General features: G+C 46.2%; 1 protein-coding gene across 6 annotated transcripts in view; it reads left to right on the top strand.

Moving 5' to 3' along the window:
• LOC146839091 (uncharacterized) overlaps window positions 1-23,252 on the top strand; it is a 192,569-nt gene that overhangs the window by 134,520 nt on the left and 34,797 nt on the right. For 3 of the 6 annotated variants that reach the window (XM_085603099.1, XM_085603095.1, XM_085603097.1), the window contains exons 3-4: window positions 4,497-4,607; window positions 5,571-5,657. The gene's annotated coding sequence lies outside the window, so the exon portion shown is untranslated. The remainder of the gene's footprint in view (window positions 1-4,496; window positions 4,608-5,570; window positions 5,658-23,252) is intronic. The other 3 variants (XM_085603100.1, XM_085603096.1, XM_085603101.1) reach the window with 1 other exon arrangement.

Here is a 23,252-nt window from a genome sequence, read left to right as displayed (position 1 = left end):
GGAGACGTTACTGCATGACGTCATGGCAGGTGAGCACATGGATGTGCGCTGCTCACACTGCACACTTCTCACTAGTGGAGAAGTTACGGCATGACGTCATGCCAGGTGAGCACTTCGATGTGCGCTGCTCACTTCTCACTAGTGGAGACGTTACTGCATGACGTCATGCCAGGTGAGCACATGGATGTGCGCTGCTCACACTGCACACTTCTCACTAGTGGAGAAGTTACGGCATGACGTCATGCCAGGTGAGCACTTCGATGTGCGCTGCTCACTTCTCACTAGTGGAGACGTTACGGCATGACCTCATGCCAGGTGAGCACATAGATGTGCGCTTCTCACACTGCTCACTTCTCACTAGTGGAGATGTTACGGCATGACCTCATGCCAGGTGAGCACATCGATGTGTGCTTCTCACGCTGCTCACTTCTCACTAGTGGAGACGTTACTGCATGACGTCATGCCAGGTGAGCACATGGATGTGCGCTGCTCACACTGCACACTTCTCACTAGTGGAGAAGTTACGGCATGACGTCATGCCAGGTGAGCACTTCGATGTGCGCTGCTCACTTCTCACTAGTGGAGACGTTACGGCATGACTTCATGCCAGGTGAGCACATAGATGTGCGCTTCTCACACTGCTCACTTCTCACTAGTGGAGATGTTACGGCATGACCTCATGCCAGGTGAGCACATCGATGTGCGCTTCTCACTAGTGGAGACGTTACGGCATGACCTCATGCCAGGTGAGCACATCGTTGTGCGCTTCTCACACTGCTCACTAGTGGAGACGTTACTGCATGACGTCATGCCAGGTGAGCACATGGATGTGCGCTGCTCACAATGCACACTTCTTACTAGTGGAGAAGTTACGGCATGACGTCATGCCAGGTGAGCACTTCGATGTGCGATTCTCACTAGTGGAGATGTTACGGCATGACGTCATGCCGGGTGAGCACATCGATGTGCGCTGCTCACTTCTCACTAGTGGAGACGTTATGGCATGCCCTCATGCCAGGTGAGCACATCGATGTGCGCTTCTCACACTGCTCACTTCTCACTAGTGGAGACGTTACTGCATGACGTCCTGCCAGGTGAGCACATGGATGTGCGCTGCTAACTTCTCACTAGTGGAGACGTTACTGCATGACGTCATGGCAGGTGAGCACATGGATGTGCGCTGCTCACACTGCACACTTCTCACTAGTGGAGAAGTTACGGCATGACGTCATGCCAGGTGAGCACTTCGATGTGCGCTGCTCACTTCTCACTAGTGGAGACGTTAAGGCATGACCTCATGCCAGGTGAGGACATCGATGTGCGCTTCTCACACTGCTCACTTCTCACTAGTGGAGACGTTACGGCATGACGTCATGCCAGGTGAGCACATGGATGTGCGCTGCTAACTTCTCACTAGTGGAGACGTTACTGCATGACGTCATGGCAGGTGAGCACATGGATGTGCGCTGCTCACACTGCACACTTCTCACTAGTGGAGAAGTTACGGCATGACGTCATGCCAGGTGAGCACTTCGATGTGCGCTGCTCACTTCTCACTAGTGGAGACGTTACGGCATGACCTCATGCCAGGTGAGCACATAGATGTGCGCTTCTCTCACTGCTCACTTCTCACTAGTGGAGATGTTACTGATAGAGATCAGGGTGTATATAATATCCTCACTTCCACGGATAGAGTAATTTCACAGTTACACGCACATACACTCATCACACACTAGGGCCCATTTCACTAACATACGCTCAAATACTCTACCAGCACTGAACCTGTGGAAAGAAAACTCCTAAACACCCTGCATCTATATCGAGGTCGATAAGACCTGGTTATTGTAACTGCCCTGAAACATAGTCTAAACAATCTATACCATAATAATCAAAACATAGTACTCAATAATTGACAAGAAATAATAACCAACACCGTATTCAAAAGTATGGTACTTTATCTAAAATTAGTCAAAGAAAGTAAATCAGAATAAATCATTTTTCTCATAGTTACCTATTCTAGCTAAATGTCAGAACGGGTCAGGACAAGTCTCTCGGTAAAGTCTCTCAAGACGTAGTCCTCTCAGCAACGATCCTCACCAACGCAGATTCGATGGCAAGCGGCAAATGGCAAGTGGCAAAGACCCTCTCTAGGCTAACAATTTTTATAGTATTTTAAACAAAGGAATGCTACAAAAATGTTCTCTGCATCCGCTGAGTCTCCGAGCAAAGCGAGAAGGAAAGGATGTAGCATCGTTACATTTGGAAAAATCTCCGCTCAGAAAAATCACAAAATTAAAAAGACAGAACAGGAACTAAACATTTCGAATGTATCTTCTTAACTTCCACACATTTCCTCCGATGAGCTCAGAGCTCAGAGTCTTTCTTTAAAGCTCCTTTGTTTTCCAAGGCTGCCAAGGCTGTCGTCCCAAAGCATCTGGAGACATGCCCAGAACTGCTGCTGTCCTCACGGAAAGTTTTAACCAGGCAAGGACTGTGGACAGATGACTCGCATCCATATTCAGCAAGGCCTTTTCCATTTCAAACTCTCACTCGAAACCAGGCTCTAAATGTCGGCCATCTTAAGTTAGGCCTCAATAGGCCACAATAGACCATCTTAATTGAAAGAGACAAAAACAACGTTACCACAGCATAGTGATTAAACAGTGTTAACCCCACTAATACCCTTATGTGTATGTAATTATCTAGCCTCTGCAACATAGAAAAGCATTAATTCGAATGCGTTTCGTGCTTTAAAAATAAACAGCACTCAGCAACATTTAAACATGTAAACATGCACGTTATTGTTAATCAGCACACATATGCGTTCCCACGTGTAATTCTCTCTTGTTAAAACATACAGGTTGATTAATATAAAACACTTACACAAAACAAATGATTAATAATTCATAATTAATAAATTAATATGACAAATAGACAAGCCAGAGCTTCAAAAACCCAATGAATTTTCAAACAGAAAACTCTGCTCTTACGGCATGACGTCATGCCAGGTGAGCACTTCGATGTGCGCTGCTCACTTCTCACTAGTGGAGACGTTACGGCATGACCTCATGCCAGGTGAGCACATAGATGTGCGCTTCTCACACTGCTCACTTCTCACTAGTGGAGAAGTTACGGCATGACGTCATGCCAGGTGAGCACTTCGATGTGCGCTGCTCACTTCTCACTAGTGGAGACGTTACGGCATGACCTCATGCCAGGTGAGCACATAGATGTGCGCTTCTCACTAGTGGAGATGTTACGGCATGACGTCATGCCAGGTGAGCACTTCGATGTGCGCTGCTCACTTCTCACTAGTGGAGACGTTAAGGCATGACCTCATGCCAGGGGAGCGTTGTAGGGAAGGGAAATCCTTTTAAGAGTGTAATTTTCTCTCTAGATTTCCCTGCTCTTTTTGAAACTCAGGAGCAGCAACATTGTCGTTGTGTCATCTTGGCTTTAAGTGGTCGCTTTTTCAATACCATATACTAGCCATCGTGGCTGCTCAATTATCTTATGCAACTTACAACCAATGACAAAGAAAATAGTCCGTACTTGTTGGAGGTATGATGTTACTCGTTGTATCATATATCTGGGTGCAATGACAAGCAGCAAAATACAAGTGCTAAGCACAGATTTTTAGCTTACGTCTTTTAAGTCACGCTCTTAATTACATTGGCCACGCCCCTTTGAGAGACCCATTTTTTTTCATTTATTTAAGCAATTTGTTGAGCGCGCAACTACCCGGAGGTGTCTCGGCGCTATAGGACAACTTAAACAGACAGTCGGGAGAGACGGAGAGTATTATTGGAATAGCCATGTTTTTATATTCTTCCGAAAAGATAACAGAGTAGGGGCACTCTTGATATGTATTCATCCCACGTGCCTTAAACCATCCTTAGGGGTTTTATTTTTGCATATTTGTATAGCGCGAACTCGACCCGAAGGTATTGGAGCGCTGTACATAGCACCGTATTTACATTACACATTCAGGCACGGGGAGATGAAGTGATTTGCCCAGAATCTCAGGATGTGGACGCGACCCCGAGGCTCGAACCCTGGTTTCCAGCACCAAAGTCGGCAGCGCAGCCGACGGACCACATCCTCTCCCCAAGTGAAACTGCCGCTGGGCATTCTTCGCCCCCCTATGAGTGAGCATCAGCAGTGAGTGTCCCTCAGTACTGGGGCTCATTCCTGCTAGGAAGTCTATTGTTTCTGAGCATGCGCAGTACGGTGGGGTGGCTCGTGACGATGTGCATCAGTGGTGGAGGATCACGTCTCCTTGCGTGGACATGCGCAGTACAGTTCTGGACATGCGCGGTCTAGTATCACTAGCTCTGGGCATGCGCAGTGTATTCTCCCCTGTTTCTGAGCATGCGCAGTGTTATGACTGGGTGTGGACTTGCGCAATGGTTTACTAGTAGTATTGGGCGTCCGCAGTGTATTTATGACTGGTTCTGGGCATGCGCAGTTCAACAGCAGATCTCCCGTTGTTTTAGGGGACATTGTCTCACAGATCGCCTCTGATCGCGGATCCGCAGCCCTGGGATCCCCCCAGAGGAAGCCACCGGGCCTCGCTGGAGAATAACGTTTCGAAGGATGCGGAGAAGGTGAGTCCTGGGCAGGCCGGGGTGACCTTGATAACAGCCACTGAGTGTCTGGGGCCTGCGGGGCCAGCCCCTCTATCCTCCCCCCCCCCTCTGCTGGCCCCCAGCCCGGGGCAGGCTCTGCTTTAGATTCGCAGTACTCCGCCCCCCCCCCCCCCCTTCCTTCCCCACCAGCCCGGGGCAGGCTCGGCTTTAGATCCGCAGTACTCGGGGCCCCCCCACCTGTATTCCTCCCCCCCCCCCTTCTCTCGTGGATCCCCCCAGCCCCGGGCAGGCTCGGCTTTAGATCCGCAGTACTCGGGGCCCCCCCACCTGTATTCCTCCCCCCCCCCCTTCTCTCGTGGATCCCCCCAGCCCCGGGCAGGCTCGGCTTTAGATCCGCAGTACTCGGGGCCCCCCCACCTGTATCCCTCCTCCCTCACCCCCCCCGAGTACTGCGGATCGAAAGCCGAGCCTGCAGCTGGGGGGACTCAGACCCCCCCCCCCCGTGGCGCGGAGTGAAGGAGTGTAAACCCCCCCCCCCCAGGCCAAGAAGCCCCCCTGTGTCCCGGCAGCGGATGAACAGCGGGGGTGATGGGTTTCATGGCTGCTCCCGGGGCGCGGAGTGAAGGAGTGTAACCCCCTCCCAGGCGAAGCAGCAGAGTCGAGGCGCCGTCAGTCCTGTGGTGTATCAGGATGGCTCCCAAAAGAGGACTCTCCTGGATTCTTTAAATTGATGCGTTTGTTTTTGTTTTCTGGCTGCGTTTCTAATTGAAACCCATTACTCGTATGCCTTCATTTCATTGAATTCTAAAATTGCGGTTCCTGCTTTAGACGGGGCGTACACATATGTTAAAGACGTTTAAAGTGTTTTTCCATGTTTTTATTATTTTGTATATTAAAATAGATTTTTTCTTCCTTCACTTTTGTACTTCACTTAAGTGATGCCCAAAATACTAACACCGTGTTCTCTCCTTCATTTTAAAGGTCTATCAAGTCATAACCACGAGTTGGAAAACTGTCGATTCGTCACCATTTTCTCTCACCTTTACTGTCTGTGCTGACAGCCCACAGGTAAGGGAAGCACAACTACTTCCAAGGCTCTTTTCCACAGCATCTTGGTTTGAATCTATGGCTCGGCCAAGTCTAGGATCTGGTAATCTTTTGTCCGGAAACACCATAACGCTTGCACTGTGATGGAGCAATAGACCATTGTGGATACAGCTCCACCTTACTTGTGATGAGGCCAAGCACACCATCTTGGCACTGACCAGTTTGTCATATGGCCCATTCCTGACACTGGCCAGGCAAATTATTATTTAGGGAACATACGTTAAAACGCCAAGTGATTATGATGTTTAGGAATCAGTATCTGTTAGTCTCACTGCCAAGTAAAATACTTTGATGGTGGCACACTCTTTTCCAAAAACAGAACTCCAGAGAAATTATTTCTAAGTTGGTGGAAGTGTATGTGCTGTCTTTTCAAGACCTTTTGTTTAGTTGGTGGGCTTGGAGGCAGCCCATTACTTACCATTGGTGGGCTTCAAAGCCACCCTCGATTGCTTGCTTTCTACTAGTCAGCTCTTTGGTCGGCACTTCCCTCTTCTCGCCTTTGACCTTCCCTAGAGCATGGCCCAAGTACTTGTGTCCTTACACTGATTGCACCTCTGGGGGCTATTTTTTTTTCTTTTTGTTGAGCCACCCTATTGCATCTTTTGTAGATGACTCAGTCATTGTCTCCCTCCCCCATTGTCTAAGTCTGCATGTTTATTTAGCTTCAACCATTGTTTGTAATTGTATCCCAGTCACATCCTTCCTGTATTTCTTTTAAAACATTTGCCTGGGTTCAAGCAATCGGCCTTTTGTAACACGCAACACTCACCTCTAGGGTTATCTGGGCGCTGAGGGTGCAGTGTCTGTCGACAAGTCAGGTCATGAGTCTCTTTCTGAAGTTCTCCGGGGAGGGTGTTGTTCAGAGGGGCAGGTCGTTCCAGGTCTTGGCGGCTATGTGGAAGAAGGACCGGCCCCTGCTACAGATGTGGGGGGTGTGGGCGAGTGAATAGGAACGCAGAAGTCTGAAGGGTTGATGGATGTATGATGGTCCTTGATCGTGGAGGGCTTTGTAGGCGTGCGTAAGGTTCTTGAACGGTTATCTCTTCTGGACGGGGAGCCAGTGGAGGTCTCTGAGGTTGGGGTGATGTGTGATCATTTGGAAAGATCCAGGATGAGTCTGGCTGCCGCGTTCTGTATGGTCTGTAGTTGTATGAGGAAATGCCGGCAATGAGGCCATTGCTGTAGTTGAGGCAGCTAGTGATTGAGGACCTGGGTGATGAACTTTCTGGTGTTTGGGATCAATCTAAAGATTATGCAGAGCATGTGGAGAGAGTGGAAGCAGGAGAAGGCGACTGAGTTGACTTGTTGTTTCATGGTAAGTTGGCTATCGAAGATTATTCCTAGGTTGTGTCATGGTCTGTAGGCGTGGGGGTTGGCCAAGTTCAACCAGCCACCTGCTGTGGTCCCAGGCAGAGATGTTGCTCCCGAAAATCAGTACTTGTGTCTCGTCTGAGTCAGTTGTTTCTCATCCAGTTAGCTACGTTGCTCATGGTGCTGTAGAAGTTGGTTTTGCGTTTGTGTGTCGTCTGTATAGCGGAATATGTTAAGACTGTTGGATCTGACGACGTCTGCGAAGGGTGTCATGTGGGTGTTGTATAGGGTGTGGCTGAGGGATGATCCTTTAGGTATGCCGCATATGATGTCCTTGGGTGTGGAGGCGAAGGGAGGCAGCCAGATACTGAGTGTGACCTGAAAAGAAGGTGGTGGTCCACTTCAGTGTGTTTTGCTGTATGCCAATGTTGTAGAGCCTGTTGATGAGGGTGTTGTGGCAGACTGTGTTTTGGTGCACATTAGTTAATGTGGACATAAAAAAAAAAAAAGAATCTTTCCGCCCACATTGCAAGTGAAAGCAGCATGGGAAGCACGTTTTCTTACCTCAAGCGAAATGGACCTTGCCTGTGAGGAAATGTTTACCTTTATTCCACTCATTCTAGTTTATGGGTGTCCACAAAGTGGCCACGAGGGCAAGATTTACATTCATCTTTGAATTTACCTTTATTCCACCTCAGACAATTCTGCCTTACATCTGTTATGATGGATAGCTTGGTACAATATTTGCAACTGCGCCTCACCCACAACCTAACTTTTATTTTCAACTTTGCTGTGCCAGATATTGTGTTTCAGGAGACATGATTTCGCTGGGTTTTTAAAAAATGTCCAAGAACAAATGGCATTCGTTCTTTGCTCAATCGCATGTTGTGGCATTTTGGGAACTGCTTGCTTGTTATACATGCACACTTTCACATTCTATTTCCTTTGAGATAAGAAAATGTGTTTCAAATACTTTCTTCACTTGCAACGTTACGGGGAAAATTTCATCTTTTTTCTTAAAAGTGCATGTTACGTTTGTACCACCCACCATCACAGCTGCCTTTAAATAGAATAATTTTCTTCAATTTAAATTAAATTTTTTCATAAATTAAACAGTTCTTTCTGCTATACATGATGCATATTTACTATCACACTACGCATTCTCTACCATACTTATTACCTACCACTGTCCATCCCATTCCCTATATTAAGCACTCGCAGCCCCGCATAACAAAGTGCAGTGTTGACCATACCATAATATGTTTTTGAGTCAACTGTTGCTACTTCCCTTCTCTATTTTAATTCAAAGCTCATACCACCCATCCTGCATTAATAAATAACAAAAGAAACTGTTTTGTTGCAATATTAAGTAAAACTTTAAACGTGCTGTAAGCCAGAGGGCTGTCAACACAGAAACTAAACCATTAGCTCTCGCAGAGGTGCAACCTGTTGGCTTTGCCAATACTTGTTTTGAGTAATTTCTTATTCTCCTGTACTATATTTGGGTTAGGCTCTATGGACTTTTGCCACCCTCTCAATTTTTCATGTTTCCCACAGACCAAGTCCTGGTTTTTAGGTCTCGACCTTGCTATCGCGTAAGCGATCGCAAAGCGAGACTATAGAAAGCGGGTTTGAAAAGTGCTCCCAAAAAGCGGATTGCATGGCTCGCGCGCATCGTGCCGCCATGCAATCCGCCTTTTGGGAGCACTTCAAAGGGTCCGCTCCCCCGCCCCCAAGCGCGCGCCGCGCTCCGCCGGGCTTTTTTTTTTCGTTTTTCTCTTAAACTTTAATTGCGAGGCGCGCGTGCGGCCAATGCTTGTTTTTTTATTTTGTTGTTCTTTATGCATTTAAAGTTTGTTCATCCACTCATAAATTTCCTAAAATGCTTCAAGTGGCGGCTACATACGGTGTCCTTGCACTTTCTGCGTGCCCGTCAATCACGATTCGTTTGCCGCATGCATCATAACCGAACTCTAATTGTAATGATCGCTGCCTGATTAAGAGCTCCAGTTCTCACACACTGCCACCTTTCCTGTGCTTTTGGTTGCGAAGGGGTTACTCCTCAGAGGTCTCGCGTTTGGATAGCGCTTTAAAAACGAGTTGGAGACCCTCTTGCATGTAAATACCTAGTTTTGATTCTGCCACACGCCTCTTTCTAGCACCACACTCTGTCTCTTTATCTCCCACTTGTTGTACCTACTTTTTCATCCCTGCTTCTTCTCCCTTTGCACTGTTTCCTTAATCCTCTGCGTTCTTCTTTCTCTCTTTTCATGGTCCGCCTCCTCCGTGTAATGAGAAATAAAAACGTTCGGGTGACGGTCCTCAAAAAATGCATGGCAGTGCCCACCATCTGCAACCACAGAGACAGGCTGACCCTTGCCACAGGAACCATACTTGTCTAGGAGAGAAGCCTGCGCTCTGTAAAATTGCTCGTAAGATTCTCTGGTGCCCATATTAAGTATCGCAGCGTCTGCGAGATTTGCAGCCGCCAGCAGCCTGATGACTTTTGCTGGCAGCCATCCTTGCAGAGGTGCTGTCTGACTTTGCGGGAGATGTGCAGGGCATTCAAAGACCATTTATTCCCTCCCATAGCTCTGCCGCTAGACCGTGCAAGTCAGCAGGCAGGTTGCCATGTCTAGTTTTTTTAGGGTTCACCTTTGTTGCCTTAATGACTTTAGTATCCTGCTGTGATTAATTTGCATCACACAGATGCTGCAGAGGAATAGATTCTTATCTTTCTCAGTTTGCTTGTTTACGGTCAATTTGCCTGGGCTGGTTTGTTTCTCAAGCGTCTGGAGTGTCACATGAAGTCACACTACAGCAGACTTTCAGGCAGCCTTTTGTGCGTTTTTTTTGTCACAAAACAGACGTTTATCTGGCGCTGGTTAGAGGAACTGCAACATTTTTCAAACAGAAGTTTGAAAACAAAGGCGCACTATTCACCAGCCCTATAAGGTGCTAACTTCAATGTTTCAAAAAACGTTTTCTGAACGACAATCATACAATGACATTCATATAATGATGTGGTCCAAACCATAAATAACGGTGACTTGTGAAAATCAATATTCAACATTGTGATCCTTAGTTGAAAACATGACAATTACAACACCAGAAGTCAGTTCGCATTACATGACAAATGTCAGTACTCCTAAAACATAACTTCACAAATGTGTATGAATCCAATGTCAGGAATCTTCTTTATTTTCTTATTCCATATTTTTCAAATAAACAAGTGCTTTCAAAACAACATCATGGCGTCCCAATGCATTTCGGTATGAAAACCTTCGTCAGGGGAATGCTGCTATATATATAAAATCTGTATAATGCATATATGATTCATTTCTAAAGTGCAATGAATAAACATCTAATACTAAACTTTTCAGAAGCAAGACGCGCTACACATATAACAATGTTTAAGCTCAACATCCAGTACTCTATACCAGCCAATTATATATTGATAAATAAAACAACGACCAACTGGTAGTCAAATGAAATAAAGGCGTTTGAAAACATGCAGATAATGATCACATTCCATGTTGCATGAGCTCCGTGTGATAAGCAAGAAGCAGATAGTGTAAAAATCACGCCTGAAAGACCACCGAAACCACGTGAACACATCAATATAGAAAGAAAGAAGGAAAGAAATCTACCTAAGTTTCACTAATCCCCAATGCACCAATGTGTGTGATATCCCTAATTTAAAATAATTGGAGGGCTCACCTCCAAAAGTCTCTGAACACTTGCTGTAACGATCTAGGTCAACTTGTTGCCAAATGACGATACTGGATGAAGTGAAAAAGGCGAACAAGAGTGTTAACTAAATATGTTCCTGACGTCCAAAGCCTAAAGGATTCCCACAGTTAAAAAATGAAAATGTAATAGATTCCCACTTACTTAACCACTGTAGGTCAAACGCGTGCTCATGGAGTGCGTTGGTCACCCGGAAGTATACAATTTAGTATGCCCAAGGCGTCTGTATGAATAATAATAGCAATGAGTACGTGGCGCGTTTACTATCTAGAGCACAGCTTTCCAAACTTTTCATGTTGGTGACACACTTTCTAGACATGCATCATTTCGCGACACGGTAAAGCAGTGTAGCGAGCGTAGCGAGCTAGCCCGAACCCCCTAAGGGGGTTGGGGGGGGGGGGGATTCTCAAAGTACAGATGTTACAGGTGAGGTACAGTCTAGTAAGGACTAAATCAGGTTACCCTTTTAGTCTTCTTTTTTCTAAAGCTAACATTTCAGGTAAAGAGCACCAGCCTCCAAGATCAGCACAGACTTCTAGCTGTGCTTCTTACTCTTTTTTGTTTCCAAATATTTTATTTGCGTTTTGTAAACGAGAACCAAAAGTCTAGTACGGAAAAGTTTAACAAGTACTGCAGAGGTGAATGGCCAGAAAAAATAGCAGAGGCTGCTGAAATGATACCATCCAGCATACCGACTGGTAAGGCCTCAGACACGCATGTGTGACGCCACAGCCAGACAGAAGGAGAAAATAAAAGGTGGAGGAGCCAGAGGTCTGTGGTCTTGGCAAACGGACTCGGGCTGCAGAGAAAGCTCTGGGAATTGTCTCCTGCTGTATAATGACAGCCCTGTAGGTATTTAAACGTCCCCCCATTACCATTTCTAAAGATGAAAAACACGTCATTAGAAATGCATTTGGAAGCGCAGCAGCATCACCATCAGCCGCACTTCAGAGGCTCCCGTGAAGTATTTACTGAATGCAGTGGAATCCTTTGTAGTGCGCGCTGATTGTAGAGGGAACTATGATGGCAATCTGAAACCTTGGCAGCTATGCATCATCCCACGACACACCCACACATGGCAGGCGACACACTACTGTGTCCCGACAGAGTTTGGAAAGCTCTGATCTAGAGGCATCTCAACACAATAAACAGTCGCAAAGTGAATGCCACCAAACTGTGTGCAATTACCTTAATCGCGTAATCTCTAAACTCATCCACAGGGTCCGGTCGCTTTAGATAACAGCAAAGATGTATGGCCGCGCGTGCGCGAGGCCGTAATAGATATAAAGGGAAGACTACATGACGTACGGTGCAATGCACCTAACATAGAAAGAGGACTAGTCTAAAAAGTAGAACTTCTCAAGGTACACTTAGTAGCAAAATCTTACAACAGATGCGCTGTAGGAAAAAATACTCTTGTGGATGAAGTAATGAAAATAATGAAAATGTTAAAACTGGTGCCACATAATCCACCTAATTCCATAAATCTAAGCGTCCGAAGAATGCGAAGACTAGTAAAGAGGTATAAACACCGCGCGCCATAAAAAACTCAAGACACAAACGAGGTGTGGTTAAAGTTGAGAAGGGAAAATGTGAATGTTGGACAGGCCCCATGAAGGGCTTGCTCCCTCCCCGCATGGCAGGGCCCGAGCCCCGGCCCTCCAGGTGTTACCCACAGAAGCAACCCGCACCCCGTCTCATACGGGACTCCTGCCCCCGGACATCTCTGTATCATGGGGCCGAACCACTACCGGCTCCCTCGCCGGCCCGGCCGCCATCTTGGACACTGCACCACGAGGCCGCGTGGCCTTAGCTCGACCCTAACCCTGGGCCTGGCCAGGCCCCGACATCCCGGCACCACCATCCACCCAGGAGGTGAACGGACCACTTGGCAGGTCAATGGGAGAAAGAAGTGTCGAATGGCTCTCCCCCGCCAGGTGCCGATCGCCCCCCAGCTCCCCCGGGCGCTGGCTCCACCCCCCTGCTGGGTGTCTGGACTACCTCATCCCGGACCTCCCGACCTCCAAGTGCGAGGGTCCGGACATCAAAGGGCGCCAGACCTATAACTGGGGCAGCTCCAGAGCAGGAAGGCAGTTGTATCCTGGAGTCGAGAGACACCGTGAAGAACTCATCCTTGACGGACTACTGGCGCTGCCGTAGTCCTGCCCTGCGAACTATCGTCCTGCCTGCTGGCGATGCCGCAACCTTCTGTATCCTTCATCCTCGTCGGGACCTGCTGGCGCTGCCGCGGACCGTTGTAACTACCACCTTCACCGGGACCTGCTGGCGCCGCCGCGGACCGTCGCTACCACGATCATCTCGGGACCTGCTGGCGCTGCCGCGGACCGTTGTAACTACCACCTTCACCGGGACCTGCTGGCGCTGCCGCGGCCCGTCCATCTAGAACGCCGAGCTCGAGGATTGTGAGCTATCCATCATATCATCGCATCTACCAGATTGGTAACAAGACTGTCCCGCTACCCCCTTTCCCAACCAAGAGACTGGAATCGAGGGGACCCCTGAGTCCTGACCTCCTTGTACCATTATATCGTACCTAAAGATTGCTTATAAAGAACGTTAATCCTTATCTTTGTGTGGTGTACATCTGTGGGGGGGAAGTTACTCGTCTGTACGATCGCTGGAGACGGCTCTCCCCGGAGACCTCTCCCCTTGTCCTCGGCCGACCCTCCCAGTCCGTCTAACAGTGAAAGTATAAAAAAAAAACTACAATGGATAAGCATGACTGTATCACACAAGAAACAGGATATGATGCAAATGCATGATGAATCTAAACACGTGCGTTCTGCATTTTTTCAAATAGATAAAACAGAATAAAAATGTTGACAGTTATATTTAACAAATGACGTTAGATCAGTATTAACAATCGCATATTTTCAGAGAAAATGTATAAATTCAATTTTATCATTCAGACCACACGGGCTCAAGGTTTTTAAAAAATGAATCCAGAAAGTTTCTCTTTGTGCCAAATGTTTGTTTGGGTCAACATGTGCTTGTACCGATACCTGCTCCAAAACGGTAAAACGTAATTGAGGTATGGTATGTTTGTATGTGGACCAGTGTGCGGCTAAACAATATTTCATATTGGTTGTGCGAATAGAGCTTTTGTGTTCAGTCACCCTTATGTTTATCTTCCTGGTAGTTCTCCCCACATAAACAAGACCACAGGGACATTTAATGGCATATATCACCATCGCAGTGTTGCAATCAGATGAGTGTTTTAGCTTAATAAATTTGCCCGTGTGAGGGTGTGTAAATTTGTCTCCGACCATCACATTACCACAGTGTCCGCAGTTGTGACACTTTCTCGTGCCCAATTTGGTGGAGTTATCAGACTCTTGCATTTTCTTACCTAGAATTTCCTTAATATTTTTGGATCTGGAAAATGCGAAAATAGGTGTCTCACAAAAAAACTTATTTGAAGTCATGCTCTTGTTCTATAATCTCCCATCGTTTGAGAATGCAGCGTTTAATAGCCGTAGCGGCTGTAGAATATTTTAAAACTCAGACCTCCCGTTTGGATGCAGGTTTAATGTTTTTTTTTTTAAAAGCTGCTATCTATCCATGCTGTACGCTTTGTGTTTGGCCGCATCTAGGACTTGTGTAGGGTAACCCCTATCCAAATATTGTTGAGACATGGTCTCTATGTCTGATTTCCCTTGGCTGTCATCCGAACTAATTCTGCGAACCCTGATAAATTGGGATAATGGTGAGTGGTTTTTCAGGGCAAGTGTGTGAAAACTATTGTAATGAAGTGCATTATTCCTGTCAGTTGGCTTTTTGAATACTCTGGTTGTAAGAATGGTGCCTTTTTTTCTGAATGAGAATGTCAAGATAGTTAACAGTTGTAGAATTGATGGAATATGTAAATTTTATGTGTGGATGACAATCGTTCAAAGTTGCAATAGCACCTTCCAACGACTGTTGGGTGCCTCTCCATAAAAGCAAAATGTCAATGTACCTAAGGTACAGAAGTAAATGATCTGTCCAGGACTTGTTATTCAAAATGTGTGTGTCCTCAAATTTAGCCATAAAAATATTGGCGTATGTCGGTGCCCCAGTAAAACCCATAGAAGTACCTGTCTTCTGCAAATAAAAATGTTGCTTCCATGTGAAGTAGCTGTGGTATAAGCTGAACTGCAACAGTTCAAGAAGGAAGATATTGAGAGATTCTTCATAGTTGTGTCTAAGCAACATCCATTCAACTGCATCAATACCATCACCATGCGGAATCAAAGTGTATAGGGCTGTTACATCAATGGTGCCAAGTAGCACCGTACCGTCACGAGGTAATGTTATCTGTTGTAATTTGTTTAAACAGTCTGTGGTATCTTGTACATATGTTACCCATTTCTGAACCAAGGGTTGTAGAAAATAATCTATGAATTTTCCCAATGGTTCATGCAAAGACCCACAACCGGCCACAATGGGGCGGAAAGGAGGGTTCACCATATCTTTATGCTTTTTCGGAAGCATGTATATATGCGGTCTTTTTGGATAATCGGTAGTAAGACATTTTGTAAGTGTTTTCGTTGATCCAACTGAGATCTTTCGCTTTGGTCAAGATTTGTAGTAAAGTCGCCTGAAAGGTACGTGTGGGGTCTGAATCAAGAGCCATATAGGTATCAGTATCTAGTACATGTTGATCAACTTTGGCTTCATAGTATATGGTGTCCATAACTACCAAAGCACCACCCTATCTGCTGGCTGAAAAGTTAAATTCTGTTTTTGAGCTAGATTCCATAGGGTAGCCCGTTCTTTTTTTGGTTAAGTTACTTCTATCACTCTCTTTGATGAATGAGTGCAAGATCTTTTTTAACCAATGTCTCAAAAAGGTCAATTGCCTTGTGAGAAATTGGTGGCATAAAAGTGCTCTTAGGTCTGAATACCTGAGTGAGAGTCTCAGGAACTGGTCCAGTAGACTGGTCTTGCATTACGTGGTGAAAGAACCAACGTAATCTGAGTTTGCGCGTGAATTTAAATAGTGAAACTTCAGTTTTCAATTCGTTGGTCTGGTATGTAGGCACAAAGGACATACCTTTATTCAATATTGCCTGCTCATTAGGTTTTAACTCGACACTAGAGATATTCATAACTAGTTCCGCTTGGGATTCCGCCTTGCGCTTTTTTTTTTTTTTTTTTTTTTTTTTTTTTTTAAGCCTTGTCCCCCTCCTGTTTTGTTGCTTCTTCCGGTGGATGATTGGTGGTTCGTCCTAGTTCTAAAAAAGAGGTCTGTTTAGTTGTGCCACTAGTGGAAGGTGTGCTCTCTGTAGCAAGAGGAGTGCGAGTGGGAAGTGTTTCTTGCTCAGTTGCTATACTTTCTTCGGAGGTGGATGCATCTGGTTTTCTAAAGATGCGTCTCTGGGCATACATCTCCGCTCAAGTATAAACCTCATCTAGTTTGTAATCAATTGTCGCGTCTAAACTTACGCAATTTCCGAACGTGAACTTCTTTTGCGTGTTCATCTAATTTATCGTTAATGTCTTTAAGAGTCTGCTGTAATTCGTCAGATGACAATTTTTGTGAAAGGTCATCCTTCAAATCTTTAATCTTAGTTTCCAGTTCCTTAAGTATTACTGACAGTTCTTCAATCAGTAAAATAAGGTCTAGAGAGCACTTATTGAGAATTGCAAACCATTTAGTCATAAATGGCTTATTAAATTTGAACAACATGGGTCGTAGTGCTATCCGTAACCCTCTTGGAATCCGCTTGGCCTTGTGGTACTGAATGTTAGGTTAGAGGAAGATATAATTTTTACTCGTGGTAGCCACTTTCATAGCGTGGTCACATTACCATACATAGCACATTTACCCCACTTTCACATACTAACATTATAAATAATCTTTTATATATTTGTTGCTTTAAAAAGATAGATAATAAAAAATGCCATTTACAATACCAATAACTTTAAACTTTGCTACTGCGAGACCTATTGCATTGCAAATGCTTGTTGTTACTGTTGGCTTTCTTTCTTCGACTGTTGACATGATTAAAAGGATTCTGATTTGTGGATCTGAAAGGATCCCTTAAATCTTCAGTTCCCACAGAAAAGACATTTGTTTAGTCAGCCTGTCTCCATGCTCTGTGTGCAGGAGGCTGCTATTATTAAAGGTTCTCTGGAGCCTTTTGGGCATATTGATCCCTTTTGCTAAATGCCGCCCTTCTGAGATTTGGTATTATGGTCTCCGTCATGCTCTGAAGAAGTGAGGAAAAGCAGGATCTTGACGTTGCAACTAGGCGTTCCTTCAGTGTACCATACTCACCTCAGCCCTCAGGAATGTCCGTATATCCAGGTTACTATTGAAAAAAGCAAACTCCCTTTGGGTTACTTTAAAAGCATACACATCCGCACTCCTTTCGTACCCGTTCAATCAAATCACCAAAAGTTGAATAGAAACCAAAAGATTACCATACAAAATGATTTATTACATCAAATCCTTTAAAAAAAAAGTTTCAGGAAATATATCACATAATTATTATTCTAAAACCATGTCAATCTTCATGTATTCCATACATTGAAACAGAATTCATTTAGAGAACAAGGGAGAATCTCATAAACAATAAAATATCCGAGACCAAATAGGTCTAAAAGTCACACATCAATTAACATTACACCTATTCTAATCACTGGTTCAACACTTAAGACAATTCTTTTGCTTCAGGTGGAACAAGTGTGGCCTGTGTGACTTCTAAACACATAGCGACACGTTTCGGTGGTGTAATCTGGTAAACCACCTTCAGGCTTACAAATCTATTATAGTGTCTCCCAACCCAGTCATCTATAAAAACATAACATAAAAACAATTTTAGACTCTTCTTCATTTGTATTCTATGTTTGTGTAACATCTAACAGGTCATGTTCACATTTAACAATATAACTATTATAAAATAAATATAAAAACATTTTTTTTCAATCGCTCTCTCCATGGTGATTCACATTCAAATACAGGCACCCTATTAATACAACCTCACATTGTAAACATACTCTTTATAATTATTGCAAACGGTCTTACCCACTATAATAAATGGGATGTTGGGGGAATCGCTGTTCTCCCCAACGGAGTCTTCTCTCACATAAGCCTCCAAATATCGATACGGATGTGTACAAACTCCCTAAAGGTGAGTAATGGCACAAAGAGGAAAACACACCAATATATCTTTAAACCTTCATGTGGTGATGATGATCTTCGCATATAGAAAACCTGTATTAGTTACTTTATACCTTTTTTTTAGAGGTGTTCTTTTGTATACTGCAAACTGATTAAAACATCTATCCATAGAGATGGAAACCAATGTGTCCTACCGTCCTGTGAACGGAGAAAGGATCCAATGAAAAACAATTTTAATAATTCATCCAAAATTAGGCGGTTGTGGGGAGGCAAGATGGCCGCTGCCTGACTTCAGAGAGGGCAGCGCTGACTCTCCTCTCCCTTTTTCCCTCATAATGCCCGGCTTAAGCGAGTGATATGTTCTTGGGGACTTACTGTGGGGGTTGGCAGGCTGCCGACGTTTGAGGGGCCGGGAGCTGCTCACAGGGTGCTTCTCGGCTGTTACGGATCGGTTTGACCCTGCAGCGTATTTCTTCACTCTCCCGGCGCTGGTTGACACAGTTACAGTCCAGGATGGCCCCGAAGACGAGCAAACTAGTCAAAGACCCGAACACCGCAAAAGATGCAGTAAATGATGTACAAAGGACCCACAAAGGATGGCTCTCAGGACACAGCCCAAAACGATGGCCAGCTGTGACGAGAGGGCCTCCAAAAGAAGGGTGAGGACAGGGCTTTAAAGTTGAAGGATGTCGGCGTGGCAGGCAGTACTAGGTTGCGCACCGCCGTTGCTGCTGCTGGGGAGGGCTCTATGCTACGGCCTTCATTTTTGGAGGCATTTGGAGCGATAATGGCCCCAATTTTTGCTGGCTCCCCTGCTCTGTTGGTCCCGGCTGCCCCTGAAAGTCATGGAAGCCCACTCCTGTCAGCAGATGATCCAGCCCTTGATTTAGTAGGCCTTAGTAACCTTGCAGTGGCCGTCCACGGGGATTCTGGGCAAGGTAGTCCTCTGTCTCAGCTGACAGAAGCTACGCTGGTAGATGCAAACTCCGGTCTGGATCAGAGCGGAGCGAGATGTCTGGACATAAACATGGCGGGCACCCTCCTAGTACACTTTCTAAAGAGGCTTTAGACTCTCATACCGCTGCGACTTTAGTGACGGTGCATAAGACGTCCAACGGTAGGAATGATAAAAGCTACAATGGCTGTGCTACTTTGACCGGCTTAGATACATCCTCCGATATTGTAGGTTCTCAACCAGCTCATATCCTATCTCGAACTTTGGCACAAGCCCAGAAACTGCCGGATATGTTGAAGATTGATGGTGGCAACATCAGTAGTGCGTCTGGAGACCAGAATCATCATGGTATGATAGCTTCATGGTCAAATGCTCCCCTGCTCTCCCCAGAAGGGGATAAGTTTTCGTTAAATGATGACTCGGATACATCAGAGATTAGTGAGTTGGAATCATCGCAGGAGACTGCATCTGGGGAGTCATCTGTCACACAGAAGACGCACCGCAGCCGATCTTTGTATTCAAAGCGGCGGACTAAGACCAAAGCGAGACTCGACCACTCGTAAATTTGAATGGGATTATTCCGCGTCTACTCTGACAGCGTGCACTGTTAGTGGGCCGGATCCGGGAAATGCAGTACAAAGTGGCATAGGAGGATTTAACAATTCAGGAAGCGCACCTTCCCCTCCAACACTGGAGTTACTGTATGCCACCCTTAAGCAGATGCAGGGGGAGGCGAGACAGGAGAGCAAAAGATTGCTACTCGCCACCAAGAAACTGCATGGGGCAATCTGTAAAATGGATAAGGCATGCACTGATCTGTCGGAGCGAGTCACACATGTTGAAGAACGAACTGTTGCTGTGGAGGTCGAAATCGCTAAATTACAATCATTCCAGGCCACCCAGGAAAAACGGTCGCTAGATGTATGCTGTAAGCTTGAGGAATTTGAAAACCGGCAGCGCCGTAACAATGTGCGGCTACTTGGCAGAATATGTGGAGGGTGAGAACATTATGGCCTTTGTTACCACTCTGTTGAAGGGCGCCTTTCCGGATCTTGCTCACTGGAACTGGGAGATGAAAATACAGCGGGCTCAACGTTTCCCAATGTTTAGGGGAGCTCATGGGGATAAGCCAAGGGGAGCAACCTAGAGCCATTCTGATCTTTGTTGGCAACTTTTTATTAAGGCAGGCTATAGTAGATCGGGCCAGACCTGACTCAAAACGATCATATCAGGGGCACGCCTTCTTCGCTCGGCCTGATTTTTGCCACACAACGGTCGAGCGGAGATGGAGACTAGACCGATGATAAACCCCGTTTCAGGGGGTGGACTGTGAAGCTTTTTTGCTTTTTCCTGCTCGGCTAAAAGTTATCCATAAGGGGAGGGTCAGAATGTTTTTTTCTGAGGTTAATGGGCAGAATTTCTCACGGAGCTAAAGGAAATGTGGGGGCAGAGGGCCACATGCAATTTCACACGGGGGGGGGCAACAGCTGCTGATTAATGTTCTACTGGAACATGATTTGTTTTGGAGAAATGAAGTATAACACTTTTGTTTTATCGCTGTATGTTGGTTATTTAAATCTTAAGGGTCAGGGCCCACTGGGCTTGATTAATATTAAGGATGAGTCCACTGAGGTTATTTATTATATGGTATGGGGGTGACTTCCTGGGGGGGGGGGCTGGCACTGCCTGAGGTGGAAGATCAGCTGTCATACATGGGTCATGACTGACCTATTTGCCTGTAAGGGGTGGGAGTCGGAGGGGAAACCACCAGCTATAGTTCGCACCGTCAGAAGGAGCTACAGCGGGAGGAGGCGATTAGAGACAAGTTAATGAAGAGGCACTGGCTACTGCTATTAGTACGGGAGGGCCGACCGAAGACATACTTCAGCTAGCTATAAATAAGGCTGAGGCTGGTGAACGTATTGCTGCAGAAATCTATTTGGCAAAAAGAGAGCATTGCCATGAATAAAATGAGCGGGTGGGGCATACTCTGGCCGTAAGAGTAAGACAAAAAACGGCGGCTGGTGAGATTTCGGAAATCTTTTGATGTGAATAGGAGGGTTATAACTGACTCTCTAGGGATTCGAGAGACGTTCAGGCTTTTGTTCCAGCATTTATACAGCAAAGAATCATCAGAGACGCCGTTGGAAATACGAAAGTATTTAGACAGAATATTCTTACATAAGGTTGAACCAGCTGATAGAGAAACACTCAAGAGGGTGTTGACACAAGATGAAATAATAAGGGCTTTGCAAGATTTACCATCTGGGAAGGCGGCTGGCCCTGATTCCGCTAGAATTTTATAAAATCTTCATAGGCATAATTGGACCGGACTGGATCTGATTGAGGTTATCCTGGTGGCTCAAGGGGGGGGGGGGCGCAACTGAGTCTTTGGCTGGAGCAGATGTTATAGTCTTCTTAAAAAAAAGGATAAGCCACCTAGGGAGCCAGGCTCATACCGCCCCATAACATTACTGAATAGAGATGTTAAAATTTTCTCGAAAGCCATGGCCACAAGGCTAAACAATATGTTCGAGGTATATGAGCTGCAGATTACACACTATGCATAGATCGCCATCTGGTGTTGGGCCCGGATGTTTGTACTTGGTTTTTGTCTTGGAAAGTCTTTGGAAGTCACGAGGTATGTGACTCCTCCTTTGGATCATAGTGCTGATGGGCATCTGCTCCATCCTCAGATTGTTTTTTTCTGTTATCGGGCTCGGATGTGTTCTTGTGTTCCAGTTCGGAACCGGTAACGGTTTTCTCTTTCGACGCGCAATCCTTCCCTTCTCAACGGTATTGTTTCGATCTCGTTTTCCCAATCCACGCGACCCTTCAACTTCGAAGTCCGGTCGTCGACGGAGGCCTTCGGGCCTACCTGGGCCTTATCTCCGGCTCATGGAAAGGACGCTATTCAAAAAGTGTCCTCTATGTGGGTTGAAGTTTCCCCACACCGACCTACATGAGGTGTGCAACCTCTGCTTCTCACCGGACCACGAGGCCAGAGACTGTCCAGTTTGCGTCTCCTTCTGCTCCAAGAAGACGATCCGGGACCGACTAGCTCGAAGAACAATTGCGCGCTTGTCATCTTCGATCCCCGACGACCTCTTCCAAAAGGGCGTCTATGTTCCAGAGCAAGGTCGGGTCGAAGAAGCCATCAGCGCCTCCGAAGCAGATGATTCCGACGTCGAAGACATCACTCCGGCTCAAAGGGCCGTGAGTACAGATGTCGACCCCCCTCCTCGATACTATAAAAAAAGACACTGCTTCCCGTGCTCCACCTTCAAGCCCGCTAAAGAGCCTATTAAGTCTTTAGGTGACTCTGGCTCGAGTCAACCTACCCTCGGTGCTGACAAACCTACTCAGGCACCAAAGAAGACGACGTCCTCATCCACGCCGACCGCTGCTTCGACATCAAAGCACTCTGTGTCGAAGGCTAGCTCTGATTCCTCGCCACCGACAACACCTTCGGAGCAGACTAAAAAGCGCCCACCAAAAGGCCCTGATTCTTCGAAGCCAAAGACCTCGGAACTGAAAAAACAACCACAGGTTCCATCGAACAAAGACACTACCAAACTACACGGATCCAAGCCTAGAACTGCTACCGAGTCGACGCCGAAAAAGCTTACGGCACCGAAGCCTTCGACTCCGAAGGATCTGCCTCCCACAGAGGAACTGTTTTGGCCAGATCCTACTCAAGACTCTTGTGAAGGATCCTTAGACTGGTCATTTAATGCTTAGTATCAAGAAAAGACCCCTGGAAACGCCTGCTCCACCACCAAAAAAGAGAGACTTTGCTACCTCTCCATTAAGGATCCCTTCCTCCTTCACCACACCGCTCTCCTACACCATCACCTACCCCAGTAGATGATAACCCCTCAGATGCAGGAGGAGGTGCGGACTATCAACCCCTCGGGGACCCTACCCCTAGTGGCTCCCCGGACCCCTGGGATCTTCTCTGACGTCCCTTACACCCCACAAGATGACTTCTATCCCTCCAGGCATTCCCCTCCAGAGGACAATATCTGCTTCAACCAGCTCCTTCACAGAGCTGCCCAATACCACGGGGTTGCCCTTAATACAGACCCAGTAGAGGAAGATTTTTCTCATGGACACTTTCGGTACCACACAAAGGTCCACCTCGGTTTTGCCCATGCTTAAGGTGGTCATTAAGCATGCACCAGAGATCTTTAAAGACCCAGTCGGAGCTAGAGTCATCAACCCGAGAATAGAAAAAAAGTATAAGGCTGCTCCTACTGATCGTGTATACATTAAAGGCCCCGCACCACTAGACTCCTTGGTAGTCTCTAATGCAAGGAAGAGTGCACATTCCCAAACATTAGGTGACGCACCACCACCAGATAAGGAATCAAAACTCCTGGACGCCTCTGGCAAACACACAGCGTCACAG

This window comes from Triturus cristatus, chromosome 4_2, assembly GCF_964204655.1.
Source record: "Triturus cristatus chromosome 4_2, aTriCri1.1, whole genome shotgun sequence".
NCBI classification, from domain to species: domain Eukaryota; kingdom Metazoa; phylum Chordata; class Amphibia; order Caudata; family Salamandridae; genus Triturus; species Triturus cristatus.
This window is presented reverse-complemented; position numbering and strand designations above follow the sequence as displayed.